Consider the following 9333-nt stretch of genomic DNA (forward strand, 5'->3'; position numbering starts at 1 on the left):
GTGTGTGTCTTTTTTTTTTTTAATGTTTATTCATTTTTTGAGAGATTGTGAAACCCATGACCATAAGTACAGAGCCCTTTACACACTTGCCTTCTCAGGATTGGGTTTTAGGAGGTTTGTTTTTTCCTAAATTTGCAAGCAAAACAAAAAATCATATTTGATTATTTAATTTGCTTATCTTTACAGTGATCTCCAGAGACTACCCCTCTTCCTTAGATGCAGTGTCATCTTAAAAATCTTTTGTGGAATTTTGGCTTACCACAGGAACATACTCTGTATCAAAGATATTCACCTTTTGAACTTACCATAAATGTTGCTAATGTTTTTAATGTCAGTGAGTTCCTTTCACATATGGAAGATTTAAATGGATGAGTAAAATTTGTGTGTGGTAGGTATACTGCTGAGCTGCCAGAGAGACAGAAATGAACTTGGAGATATCTGAATTATCAGTGGTTCTTAAGTATTACTCACAATCCCTGAAAAATATCTAGAAGTAATAGCAGCCCAACTACCATTCTCATTTTGGGTCCTGTGCAAAAAGGGATGCGCTTTTGTTCCAGACTGAAACTACAATGATAATATCATCTACAATGACAATTAACAAGAGTGAGCACTTTCCTGGTGCTTATTTTCCCAAACAATCCCCTCCCCCACCTTCTTGCAGCCAAAAGCCAAGGTGAGCCTGGTTCTGTTCTAAATAGTCTACATATACTGACATACTGCTTCTTAACAACTTTATATATATATAAATGGCAGGCACTGTATATATAACCCCGTTGTACAGGAGAGGAAATCGAGAAGGTAAGCAATTGCTTAAGCACACACAGCTGGGCAATTTTGAAGCTTGGATCTTTAACATATTTGAAATACTCTGGCCTGTCCAAAGAATGTCTTTGGCACCATCTGGTCCAAGCCCAACTGCCTGGTCTCGTCTTGGAGATTCCATTCTTCTCCCATTGTCACTCACAGACTGGAGGGCACCAAGACCAAGTAAGAGGTCACTGAGATGCCACCCAGGCCTAGGCCAACTTGGTAGGAGGAGAGAAATGTGTCTGGGGTTGAAAGACGTTTCCAAGATGGCTCCTCACATGGCTGTTTGCAAGTGACCTCAGTTCCTCACCACAGGTCTCTTCCACAACCCTGTTTGAGTGTCCCCCTGGCATGGCAGCAAGTGATCAGAGAGAGAGCCACGTGCTTTTTATGCCCTAGTCTTTTAAGCTGCCCTATGCTATTTATTAGAAGCAAATCACTAAGTCCATCCCACACTCAAGGAGAGGTGAATTAAGCTCCATCTCTTGAAAGGAGTGATAGATCAGACTGTGGAGGAGGAGGTAAGAAGAATTGCAGCTGGCCCACATCTTTTGTTAGAAATACTAAACTTCAGGTCTTTGGACTCCATTCTTCAGATGCAGGGGACCATAAAAGATGTGAATCACGAAAGCATCAACATCTCCTCTGTATCCCTCAGAAAGGGCCCCTGGTCCAGTCTAAGAGAGGCCATTGCGTTGAGCACTAGATCAGAAGAGGGGCTGGTAGGGGGAGGGAGGTGGTACAGGCATCATCTGTGAACACATCCAGGACATTTGCCAGAACCAACATGAAAAGGTAAGATGGGATTCTTCTGACTGCAACAGAGAGGGGACCTGCTCTTGAAATGAGTGGTTTATACCGGGATCTTGGCAGATCCACAGAGCCACCAAGGCTGAGGTCGTGCCAGGACCACCATCCCCCACCTTGAGGAGCTTCGATTCAACCATGCAAAGAATCCACGGCAATACATCGTGTCCCCAACCTCAAGAGACACAGAAATGGGGGGAAAAAGGTGTTATCTCGGAATGAAAGTATAAAAGTTCAGGCATAATAAAGAAAATCAAGTTTTAAAAGACAAGTAAGCCAAGAAATTGTGTTTACAAATGTGATTGAGTTTGTAAACATCCCAAACCCCAAAGATGCCAATGTGCAGTCTAAGAGAGGAAGGGCTAGATGGGGATTTTGTGAACTGTGCCTGATACTGTTGAATGCCTCCTTTAGGCATTCCATCTCCCTTCTAGGCTAATGAAGCCTCCAGATTATAAGAGGCAATTAGCTCTCATCAGTCATGATTCATATAAGATAGCCAAGCACAAGGATTCTTATTCTCCTTTTCCTAATACTCAATTTCCCAACCAATCCCCTCCCCCACCTTCTTGCAGCAAAAAGCCAAGGTGAGCATTTTGGGCCATTGAGGTGGTGGTGGGGAAGTCTACTGTAGATTCAGGAAAAGTTTTCTTAAAATAAAATAAAATAAAATAAAGAAAACCAGCACAGGAGCTGTCTAATATTGCCTGTTCCCTCTTCTTCCTGCTTCAAGGTCCATATAATGCCTAGAGCTCCTTCTGTCTTGCTGTAACCATAAAGCAGAACATAGGAGGCAACTGGCTGGTGATGGCAGAGGAGAAAATTGGGGTGTGATGGTTAATTTTGTGTCAACTTGACTAGGCCATGGGATGCACAGATATTTGGTCAAACATTACTCACATGTCAGTGAGGTTGTTTCTGGATGAGATTCATATTTGAATCCAACTAAAGCAGATTACCCTTCCCGACTTGGGTGAGACTTATCTAATTAGTTGGGAGCCTGAACAGAACAAAAAGGCTGACCCTCCTGCAAGTAAGAGACAATTTTTTCTGCCTGATGGCCTTCAAAGTAGGACAAAGCTCTTGGTTGGTGCTCTTTCATTTAGGGTGACTTAGAGTTAAACCTAAAATGTAGGGCAGCTGTAATACCACTAGGAATGGTAATGTAAATAGGAATGGAGAAATAAAAGTTAAGAATGACTATACAAATCCCATTCTGTACACAAACTGGAGAAATGACAGATTTGAGAGAGTGTGAGCCTTATGCGCCTGGCCCAACAAGAGGAATTAGGGTCAACCTGAAGTGGCTCTTTCTGGGAGAACTGATTTGAGCTTCAGTGAAAATTGTAAGTGCAATGGACTGAAATACATCTGTTGAAATCTACCAATTCATAAGGTCCGGAGGACGGGGGACCAGCCCACGCACCCCCTGCCAAACGGTCCCTGAGTAGGTGGTTGGTGTCGGCGAACTATCTATAGGAAAGAAAGAAGACAGACAACGTGAATGGTGGTAAAGCCACACTTTACTAAGAAAGTCAGTGTCTTTTATGCCATAGGGGATTACACATTTTTTTTCTTTAATGATTACATAGTTTATGGTCCTTAAAAAAGTAAAAACATGCTTTGGGAAGGATCATTTTTTATCACAGAAGAGAGAACAGCCATGAGAACAGAAGTAAAAAAAAAAAAAACAGGAATAAGGGAGTTTGTCTCTAAAAGAATCTTCTTTTCTTCAAGGCCCTTTAGCAGTTATGTCTAGGCAAGATGCTTATTATCCAAAAGGTTAATTTTAGACAGAGGATTGTGTTTGCCCCAACGGCAGGCAATGAGCTGGGAACAGAAATAATGTAAGGGAAAGCTGGTGTCACTAACTGACCCAAGTTGACTAAAAACTTAAAAGTATATGCCTTTTTGCTTTTGCAAAGCAATGAGAAAATCATAGACAGGTTAAACAGAAGCCACATGTGCAGCCCAGGAGGCCAAATGTCGTTTCACAGTCTTTCGACTTGTTCCGCAACTTCCCAAATAGATCTCCTGCGCCCCAGAGGCATAGCCATCAACGGTCACTTTTTTGTGTGTCCCGGAGGCAGTGCCATCAATGGTCGCTCTGTGGGAGGTTTTTTGGCCTACTGGGCCCCAACAATAAGGGCACTAAAAAATACCTGAAACTTGGTTTGGTGTGAGGGAACCGCGTCATTATTTTGAAAACCGGTAAATAAAGGGAGAGAAAATAAAACATTTATCTTGTACATGAGTATAATCAAATAATTAACGAGAAATTTCCTTTATAACACTTTCCTAATAATCAGCAGGATAAGGAGGGGGTTTATTTATGTAAGATTTAATAGATGGAGGCAGAGACGAGAGGAAAGAAAGAGATCAAGTTATGGAGCTAAGAAAGCCTTTATTGGGATCTGCAATTCCCGGGTGAGGTTCCATGACCCTGGGAGTGGGGAGTCAGGGAAGTCGCGCCTGGTGGGGAGGGGCGAGGTACTTTATGGGTGAAAGACGTCCGGTCCTGTCCTGGGAGGGCAGACCACCAAATAAGGGCACTTGAGGGACATGACAGGATGAGACAGGTTGCTTCCTCTGTCAGGGTGATGGGAAGCTGGAGCTTCATGATTGGCTGTTTCCAGACGGAGCGGACATTCCAGGTCTGCGGGTGGGGGTTGTAGGTGCATGGAGTTCTTCTCCGACCCACAGCAAAAATGGCTGCTCGGTCGACATCTCAAGGTAACTCTTTCAATTTATAGGTGAAATTGTGTATGAAATTTGCTTCCAATTACGTGGAGGGGAATTTATGGGAATTTAGATGACAGGAGATGTCCAGGAGTTAGTAATTTTGTGAAGCTAGTGATGGATAGATACATTGGGATTCATTCATTATACTTTACTTTTTATTCTAACATTTCCAAATTGAAAGTTAAACAGAAGCTGGGGGAAGCTGTGGCTAGGAAAGGAACATACACTTGGACTACATCATATCAGCTGAGGGAGGCTGCACAGTTCAGGTCATTCCAATCAGATAATGATGAAGGAGAAAGCCTTTCTTAAGTGCAGGAGTTTCAGAGGATGGGTTAAATGAGAAAGGCCTTAATCACATTTGGATAGAGGAAGAAAGAAATGAAATGAAAGTATTTGGTGGATTCACAGATGGACCCTGCAGCTTCACCCTCCAGGATGGGCCTCTGGGCCTCTGCTCTCACAGTCCCATTCAAATTCACAGCAGGGGGTGCTCTTGCTGAAGCAAAATGAACAAACCTTTTAGAATTTTTACGGAAGAAAGAAAGAAAGAAAGAGAGAGAGAGAGAGAGAGAGAGAGAGAGAGAGAGAATGAAAGAAAGGAAGAGAGAAAGAAAGAAAAGAAGAAAAAAAGAAAGTATTATTCCAGCCCAAGTGATACCAGCTGCAGAGTGTACACAATCTTTTTTTTATAGTATAATTTATTGTCAAATGGCTTACATACAACACCCAGTGCTCATCCCAACAAGTGCCCTCCTCAATGTCCATCACCCGTTTTCCCTCTCCCCCAACCCATCCACCCTTAGTTTGTTCTCTGTATTTAAGTCTCCTGTGGTTTGCCTCCCTCCTTCTCTCTTTTTGACTATTTATCCCCCTTCCCTTCCCCCATGGTCTTCTGTTCAGTTTCTCAAAATCCACATATGAGTGAAAACATATGATATATGTCCTTCTCTGACTGACTTATTTCACTCAGCATAATACCTTCCAGTTCTATCCACTGCAAATGTCATGATTCATTCTTCCAGTTGTTGGAAATGGCACGATTTCATTCTTTCTCATTGCCAAGTAGCATTCCATTGAATATATAAACCCCATCTTCTTTATGCATTCATCAATTGATGGACAATTAGGCTCTTTTTGTAATTTGGCTATTGTTGAAAACAGTACTATAAACACATGTACCCATGTACCCCTATGCATCAGCACTTTAGTATAGGATACACAATCTTAACAAAGAAGAAAGTGCTCTGGAGAAGGAATGTTTAATATGGGGTTATGCATGTTTTTTGGTTACATCAAGGGTTACAAATCATCATGATGAAGGACATTTTAGAAAGTTACAAACTTTATTTTATGCTTTTAGTATGTGCAGGTTGTAGGCTTTTGAAGTATCAGAACAGAACTTGCAAAGATTTTTTACTCTTATCTTTAGTGGACAATGTGTGCTCAAGGCAAAAATAGAGCCCATGCTTAGAAGTTTGGTGAAGTTATTCGTACCTTGTTAAAAGTATAGCTTTCCTGGGAGCCTAGGGGCAGGAACCCACAAACATTAAAATTTGAAAATTTCCTTTATCACTCTCAGGGTTCCAGCTGGTAGATGGTGCTGCATCTATGCAGGAGAGAAAACACCAAGAGATGGTGAATGAGGGGCATTAAGGGTTCCCAGAGCTGAGTCCCATGTCTCTGATGCAGGGAGCTTAGAATAACTGATGCAAGGCGTGCCTGGTCTGAGAACCCAGAGCGGGTCATACAGGAATAGCAAAGAGGGTCCTTGTTTTCACTCAGGATAGAAATCAAACTTGAGCCAGAAAGAAGTGGAAGCAGAGTATATTGAATAGCATAAGTGATAGAGTATAACTGATGGAGTGTCTGGGAGACTCAGAAAGGAAAGTAGAGTAATCTCTCTGTCCCTTGGGGTTTATATTAGAAAGGTGTCCAGGATATGTGTTACTTCAGGAATCTAAGGTAGGTTCCAATCAAGGGCAGAGAGACAGATGAACAACAGGTGTTACTTTATAAATCAGTGAAGGTAGGGGGTGCTGATGACATTGTCAGCTGAGGTTTGCTGAAAGCTAATGTCCCAGAACATACTGGGGATCCAGCTCTTAGCCAGTATCAAGTGCTTGAGGGCTAGGATGAAACTAAAAGAATGTTAATTTTCTTGTTTTCCCCTTGAAATAGAATATAGCTTCTTTGATTTATTGGATGCAAGGTGAAACATAGACCATGAGTAAATGGGGCCTCACATAGAAATAGTAGAGAGAGAGCCTTGTAAAAATGGAGTCCCTTCAGTTTTCCTGCCTCCCAACAACCACATTTTTCAATCTATACTGGCCTTCCTGTTCCCAGAAGGGACATACAACCACAGGAGCATGGCCTTTACAGGTTCTGTATCCCCTCATGAATTCATTGTGTCATTAAACTAGTCATGGCTCTGAGAAACCTGCAGTAACTGTAGTTTTATTCAACTGACTCTTTTCCAATTTTCCCCCATAGAAACCTCTTTTGCATAGGGCACTTATTGATATCTCTTTACCTTGATGGGCATCTTACCTGAAACCACCTCCCAATCCCGTGGAACCACAATCCAGCCTAGCAACCTGCTTTAGTTTCTCTTTAGCACATATCAACACCTGACAATCACATCAGATGTTTGTCTATTTGCTTTCCCCCAGTCTTCAGTAAACAGCACTATTGTTGAACACAGTTGCTCAGGCCACAAACATGAACCCCTTTCTTTCTCTCTTACCCCAACTCCATCAAAACATCCTGTAAAAAGTGCGAGGAAAAAAATTTGCAGCCAAGGTCAAGACTCCTATTCTATTTCTGTTAAGTGCAGTGATACTAGTTTCTGAAACAGCATGTTGCTATATCCCCAGGCATTCTCAAGTCCCTCAACGTGATGGTAGAATAAAAAGAGTGGAGACATGGTGTTTACATGCATACGTATTTTAAAAATTTGCATTTAACAATATTTTTATTTTGAGACAATAGTGGATTTATATGTAGTTGTAAAAAATAATACTGCAATATCTCATACATAAGTTATCTGTTTAACCCAATGGTAACATCTTGCAAAACTATAGTACAATATCATAACTGGGTTATTAACACTGATACAGGCAAAACACAGAACAGTTCTATCCACACAAGGATTCCTTCTATTGTCCTTTTATAGCTACTCAGACTTCCCTCCCTGACCCCCTGTCAGGGGTGTGAGGACCCCTGACAATTGGCAACCATTAAATGTTTTCCATCACTATAATATTGATATTTCAAGAATACCAAAACAAATCTTATGTAGAAGATAAGTTCTGTACATGTTTTGAAAGATTTATATCGCAGTATTTCTTCTTGAGCAGTCGTAGGTGATACTGTATTTTATTTTTATTTTTTTTAATTTTTATTTTATTCATTCATTTATTTTAAATATAATTTATTGTTATAGTATCTTCTGTACAACATCCAGTGCTCATCCCAAGTGTGCTCCTCAGTGCCCCTACTTCCTCCCCTCCCCTTCATTAACTTTCAGTTTGCTCTCTGTCTTTGAGAGTCTCTTACGGTTTGCCTCCTTCCCGGTCTGTTTGTAACTTTTTTCCCCATTCCCTTCCCCCATGGTCTTCTGTTAAGTTTCTCAAGATCTACATACCAGTGAGAGCATATGGTATGGTATCTGTCTTTCTCTAACAGACTTATTTCACTTAGCATAATACCCTCCACTTCTATCCATGTTGCTGCAAATAGCAGGATTTCATTCTTTCTCATTGTAGGTAGTATTCCATTGAATATATAAACCACATCTTATTTATCTCTTCATCAGTTGATGGACATTTAGGCTCTTTCCATAATTTGGCTATTGTTAAAAGTGCTACTATAAACATCGGGTCCACGTGCCTGTATGAGTTAGCACTCCTGTATCCTAAGGATAAATTCCTATTAGTGCTATTTTTAATTTTTGAGGAATCTCCACACTGTTTTCCAGAGTGGCTACACCAGTTTGCATTCTCACCAACAGAGCAAGAGGGTTCCCATTTCTCCACATTCTCGCCAGCATCTGTTGTTTCCTGAGTTGTTAATTTTAGTCACTCTGACCCTTGTGATGTGGTATCTGTGTGGTTTTAATTTGTATTTTCCTGATGATGAGTGACATTGAGCATCTTTTCCTATGTCAGTTGGCCATCTGGATGTCTTCTTTTAAAAAGTATCTACTCATGTCTTATATCCATTTCTTCACTGGGTTATTTGCTTTTTGGGTATTGAGTTTGGTAGGTCCTTCATAGAGTTTGGATACTAACCCTTTATCTGATAAATAATTCACAAATATCTTTTCCCATTCTGTCAGTTGCCTCTTAGTTTTGTTGATTGCTTCCTTTGCAGTATAGAAGCTTTTTAACTTGATGAATTCCCAATAGTTCATTTTTGGTTTTAATTTCCTTGCCTTTGGAGCCGTGTCAAGCAAGAAATTGCTGCAGTTGAGGTCAAAGAGGTTGTTGCCTGTTTTCTCCTCTAGGATTTGGATGGCTTCCTATCTCACTAGGCCTTTCATCCATTTTGAGCTTATTTTTGTGTATGGCTTAGGAAAGTGGTCTAGTTTCATTCTTCTGTATGTCCAATTCTCCCAGCACCATTTGCTAAAGAGACTGTCTTCTTTCCATTGGTGATTCTTTCCTGCTTTGTCAATGATTAGTTGGCCATACATTTGTGGGTCTAATTCTGGGTTCTCTCTTCTATTCCATTGGTCTATGTGTCTGTTTGTGCCAATACCATACTGTCTTGATGATTACAGCTTTGTAGTAGAGGCTAAAGTCTCGGATTGTGATGCCTCCTGCTTTGGTTTTACTTTTCAATATTACTTTGGCTATTTGGGGTCTTTTGTGGTTTCATACAAATTTTAAGATTGTTTGCTCAAGCTTTCAGAAGACTGCAGGTGCAATTTTGATGGGGATTGCATTGAATGTGTAGATTTCTTTGGGT

This window comes from Suricata suricatta, chromosome 6, assembly GCF_006229205.1.
Source record: "Suricata suricatta isolate VVHF042 chromosome 6, meerkat_22Aug2017_6uvM2_HiC, whole genome shotgun sequence".
Lineage (NCBI taxonomy): Eukaryota > Metazoa > Chordata > Mammalia > Carnivora > Herpestidae > Suricata > Suricata suricatta.